This window comes from Quercus lobata, chromosome 9 (genome assembly GCF_001633185.2).
Source record: "Quercus lobata isolate SW786 chromosome 9, ValleyOak3.0 Primary Assembly, whole genome shotgun sequence".
Taxonomy (NCBI): Eukaryota; Viridiplantae; Streptophyta; class Magnoliopsida; order Fagales; family Fagaceae; genus Quercus; species Quercus lobata.
Window position 1 is genome coordinate 14316710 of NC_044912.1, and position 6000 is coordinate 14322709.

Sequence of the window (6000 nt, forward strand, 5' to 3'; positions counted from 1 at the left end):
TACATTACATGTGAAGGCACATGGAAGATTTTTTGGAAAATGATCAACTCTTACTCCATTTCTTTGTCTAAATTAAATATTATAGATTTAAAAAATCAAAATTAAAGGTGTATTTAGTGTCGTGTCATTTAAAATTTTAAAAGATATGGCACTATATATATATATATATATATATCGTTAAATATAAAAAATAAAATCTTAACCTTAGCATCAACTTTATTCAATTCAATATATATATAGTTTGTAGTTTATAAATTATAATGCATACAAGTAGCAGTTGAAGAAGGTTTGCACATGTTGCCCCGTTGTAGAGCCCGTGGACATTTTCATAAAAGACAAGTATAGTATCATACAAAGCCTTAATAAAACGTTTAATGAGAGTCATAAAAAAATTAGAGCAAGTTGTCGGTGTTATCTCTCATGCTTCTCTACCGACAAGTAAATGTCTCAAGCAATGCATCACCTTCATCAGGCCCATTGTTGTGGCAAAATTCCAACCATTCCAAAATTAATATACATTTGTTGACCATAGAATTAGCTTACAATGAAATGTGGGAAATTCAAGTAGAAAAAAAAAAAAAAAAAATGAAAGGACACCGGAGTAGAAATTTAATGAGTGTTGTACCTGTGCCCTTCTGCGTCATGTTGCATATATTGAAAAATAAAAATATCCTCACCCTTCTGATTATAATCAATGATGAATCATTTGATGAGATTGACAAAAAGAAAAACCATCTTCAATCATTGTTGAGAATCAGCATTTGGTTCACTAATTCATTAAAATATAGCAAAACATGGGATTACAAGTTAAAATATGCAGCCTAAAGTTCTTTGACAGATCATTTTCCTATATAATAATTGGCAGGATAGGATTACAATTGAGTATTGATCCCCTGGATCATCCAATAGAGTAATCAAAAAAAACTTCTCTCTGAATATATGTCAACCCGTTCTAGCATTTCTTTGTGAAGAAAATAAGGCTTTTCTTCTTCACCAACTAATCTACATAGATGTATTGCAGTTTTAAATGGTAAATTTTATATATAGATATATATATATATATATATATATATTTTAAAAGTAAATGTGTCTCAAACCTTTTCATTGTTGGGTACATGAGTCAAAAACTTGGGAGGGGTGGAAATTGCTTACAAGTTACAACGACTGCTGTCACAACTAGTAAACTTTTTTTTTTGATGGAGTCACAACTAGTAAACTATCGAAATGGAAGGGATTGGTTTTGATAAAAAGGAAATATAACTGTCACAACTGTATGTCATATTTATTTGCCAACCAAACAGAAGTAGCTTCTTTCAAAACAATGAAACCAGTGCTGACCTATTTTATATGGTGTTGCACAGGGATCAGCTACAAAGAGCGGAAATTGTTTGGATTGTTTACCCACTCAATAATCGTAGTATTCAATTCTGGTTGTTCTGATTATTTACTTTTATTCTTGGTTTTGTTTTTCCAATCCATTTTTTAAAGATTATATAACGCTAATTGCTTAAGTTTGAGATAAGACTTTAAGCATAATTTGTGCCAAATTAGTACTATGGAAAGGAATAAAGTGTAAAAACATTCAACAAATTCTAAAATGGTAAGGACTAGATTGTGATGAAAGAAAGTGTTTTCAAACCCAAACCCATTAAAAATATAAATATATTATTAAAATTGTAGGAAATTTATTTCAAATCCATCGTACTTATATTTGAGATATTTAAATTTCCTTTTTTATCTGCTTATGTCATTGGGGCCAGATGGGATAAATTTTAAATTATTCAATAATGTTAAGTTTTAAAATACTATTTAATTAACTAAATTTAATTATTAACACACACTAATTCAGCCAAAAATAAATTGTATTGATAAACACTAAGACCACTATCTTAATAAAAATTGGATAATGTTAAGTGTTAACCATTCAATTTGTATAAAATTGTCTCATGCAACATGAGTTTAGAAAGAGTGAGAATATGGAGGTGAACTTTATAGAAATCTAGGAGGTTGTAATATATTAATGTTGAAAATTGTCACAAATACCTAATCAGTTTTGGTTTGGTTTCCTTGGCATGGAATGAAACGTTTTTCCTTGACCTAAAAGACAGGAATTTTCTTTGGTGTGGAAGACAAGGATTCTTCTACATATGAAAGGAAAAGGTTTTTCAATTGAAAAGGCAATTGGGTATTTCATATGCATCAACGAATAAAATTGAAACCTTATAAAAAAAAAAAGGTATTGTTACCAAGGTTCAGGGGTTTAATGGCTTTTACCTAAGGGTCCTTCCACATGAGGAGAGGAAAAAACTCTCAGATAAACACGGAGTGGGTTTCTTCAAATAGTAGTTTGGTAAATTTCTTTGGTTTGAAAGATACCTGTGTTTGTGTGGTGTTTTTGTGTGTGTGTGTGTGTGTGTGTGTGTGTGTGAGTGTAAGAGACTTATTGGGTGTATTTAGGTTTTGGGATTATGAGGTGAGTTAGTTTGTGTTTGTGAGAGGTTTTGTTTATATTGGCGAGATTTGTTTGTGTTGTTTGTGTGAGTTTTGAGTATTGTGAGGTTTGGTTAAGCGTGGTTGTAACCATATCATTGATAGTGTATTTTGGTTGGTGTTGCCCATGAATGTAGGCAAGGAGTTAGTTGAACCACGTTAAACATTGTTGTCTCATGTGGGTCTTTTATTTTCTTATTTGCATGAATGTGCTTCCACTAGTCCCCAATCACAACTATTAACATTAGAGCTTTTGTTGTTACACAATGATTAATATTAGGAATTTTTATAATTAACTTGGATATTAAATCAAGTTTCTAATATTACCTAAAATTCAAACCGATCAAAACTAGGGGTGTTAATATTCGACCCAATCCGCGAATACAACACGAACCTGACATGAATTTTTGCGGGTTAGGGTTGGGCTTTAGCGGGTCATAAACGAGTCAACTCGAAAACAATACAATAAGAAACAATTCATTAGTGGGTCAACCCGCATGACTCACAATAAACACATTTAACGCGCCAATTTATTTGTGTCAACCTAAAATGACCAATTTAACACAACCTGTTTAACTCGTATAACAAAATAAATATTTATTTTATTTTTGATTTGTCAAATACCTTTTATATCCAACCTATATTTTAAACTTTAAAAAAAAAAAAAGTGAGTAATTACAAAAACTTACAAGTATAATTGGAAATTGAAACTTTACAAGCCCTAATATACTTGGAAATTGAACTATATTATTTTGAATGTGGATTGAAGACATGAAGTGTATGCACTACTTTTGGGATGTAAAAAATATTTATTTTTAGATGGATGTTATGTTTAATATTAAGCAGGTTGAAATGGATTATGTCACATTCGTGTCAACCAACACAACTTGTTTATTAAGTGTGTCAAGTGGATTAGGTCAGGTTAACCTGTCTCATTAACAGGTTGGGTTAGGGTTGAATGATCATAACATGATTATTAAATGGATTAGGTTGGGTTAAGTTTGATCCATTTAGTAAAATACTCTTATCTCGACACAACACGAACTGACACGTTTACCCGAATTAACACCTCTATTCAAAACCTCGTTCGCTTTTAAATAGACTTGGTAAATGGGTTGGCCCGATAGGGTCAGCACAGATTGGGTTTGGATATAAAAATAAAAAATAAAAAATAAAAAAACTTATTAGACTAAAATAGACTACTATTTCTACGACCCTTAATTAGTCTTTAATGAATCAAATCAACTCAGAATGACCCTTAATGTTATACTGGTTTAATGAAATAAAGTAAAATCACTTATAATTAAGTGTGCTATTGGATTAGTTTCTTTCTAAAAGTTAGCGAAATTATAGTTGTAATTAAAAAAATTGAGGCTTTAAGAACGTATTACATAAGTAAATAAGCAAGAAAAATTAAAAGAAAAAACTAATCCAACTCATATAATATATACAATTTTAAGAATAAAATAAAACATGTTAAGTAAAGAAAAAATAATAATTAGTAAGAAATAAAATCTATAATGAACTTACCAAAAAATATCACTCAAAAGTTAGTAGTAAAAGAGACATTGAAAACAATTATATTTGAGAATTACTCAGCAAGTTGACAAATATTTCTGTCAGTATATTCATCTACAATATAGAAAATTTAATATAACTTTAGTGTCTAAACACAATGAGTAAAAATAATAATTTTGTTTAGAATTTTATAATAAAGACTTGATGAGCAAGTAAAGTCGTGTATGGGTAAGGGTTCAACTTGGCCATGCCAAGTCAAAATTGGGTACGAGTTAGAAACTTATCAGAATAAAACAGATTGTTCTTCGTATTATTACTCATTCCTTATTGTTTCATTTGGATTTAGACGGGTTAATGGATTTGAGTCCAATTTTACTCTCAATACTTGGTTTTTCTGAAAGGTTTCGTACTTGCAGATTATGTCCCTCTACCCTTGTATTATCATTAAGCAATGAACTTATTCCGTTAAACAGATTCTTATGATACCTTGCAAACAAAAGACATTTGATGTTATGTCTTAATCAGAAAAGATTTTTTTGTGAAGTTATCTAATATACATATGTTATATTTAAATTAATCACGAGATCCGTGGTCCTCAAAAACAATTAAAATGCTCACAAGCTCTAGATATAGTTTTTTTTATTAAAGCCCTAGATATAGTTGATAATACACATATGTGTTAATTATAATATCTTCTTGCAAATTCAAGTGGATCAAGACGTTGAAATTAGTAAGTAAATTGGAAATTATTAAACATAATCATGTTTTAGCTTGAGCCTATCACCTCTGAGGTATTAAAAATATATCATTGTGATTTGTGCACTTGACACCTTAGGTTTGCAAGCTATTGACCGCTGCTAGAATGTCCAGTAATGACTTTGTAAACGGAAATTAGGTACGAGTAAAATCTTATTTTCAAATATGTTATGAGTATACAATTCATAACTTTGACACTTTGTCCCGGTTTTACAGTTCCAAATAGAAAATGGATTTTAAAAGATTGTTTTTTAATACATGTACAAGTTGATTATTGAAATATTATTAAATTTTATTAGACACTTAAAATATGTCAAGGAAGTGCAATAAATCAATGAGATTTTTTAGCCATTTCCATGCCTTCTCACAGTACTTCAAGAGTTTGTAGCCATTCTTTGAAACGCAGGAGCAATAAGCTTAGAAAACTCTCAAAACAATGAGAGTCTCACAAAAACGATTGATTACTACATGTTAAGAACATATAGAACATATAAGTCAATAGTTAAATTTTCAAAATATGAATTTTATAATAAATTATTAAATGATGTAACATTACTTAAAGTTACACTAGATGTAACTTGAACCCAATATATATATATATATATATATAGATATATATATATATATAATGTTATAAAGTTTGTTTAGAAAGAATATTTCCTTCCTCTCTAGACTCTCAGCAATTAAAGCTGAAAAGAGGGTAGGTAAGGTTTACATGTTGAATGTTTCTTAGCATTTGACTTTTTTTATTTTTTTCAATATGTAGTAAGTGTAAGTCAGAGAACTTTGGGTTATATATGAAATTATTAAGGGAAGTAAGAATGAAAGAATCTGCCATGAGAAAATTAAAAAATTGATTCAAGCTTATGGAAATTGATAGGGAAGTCAAACTAGACCAAATAATTTTTAATGTGCATTTCACACGACTTAGTTTTCGTCCTTTTGGAGAGGTTTACAGAAAGTACTCCATTGAATGTAACACTTCAGTCACAATTCTTTTCCATATTCTTCTCAAATTAGCAGACTGAATACTTTCACAATTGCGAAAGGGTATCTTGGTAGGAAAACCAACTTGTGACTCATGTTTATGAGACTCTTTCTCTGCATAGCATAGAAATAAACCAACCATGGTTTCATGATGCACCAAAAATTTTACATATTTACACAGCGTCATCTATGCATAGCAAGATTACACGTGTAGGAATCGTACCTTGGATGCTTCGTACAATCCACTTA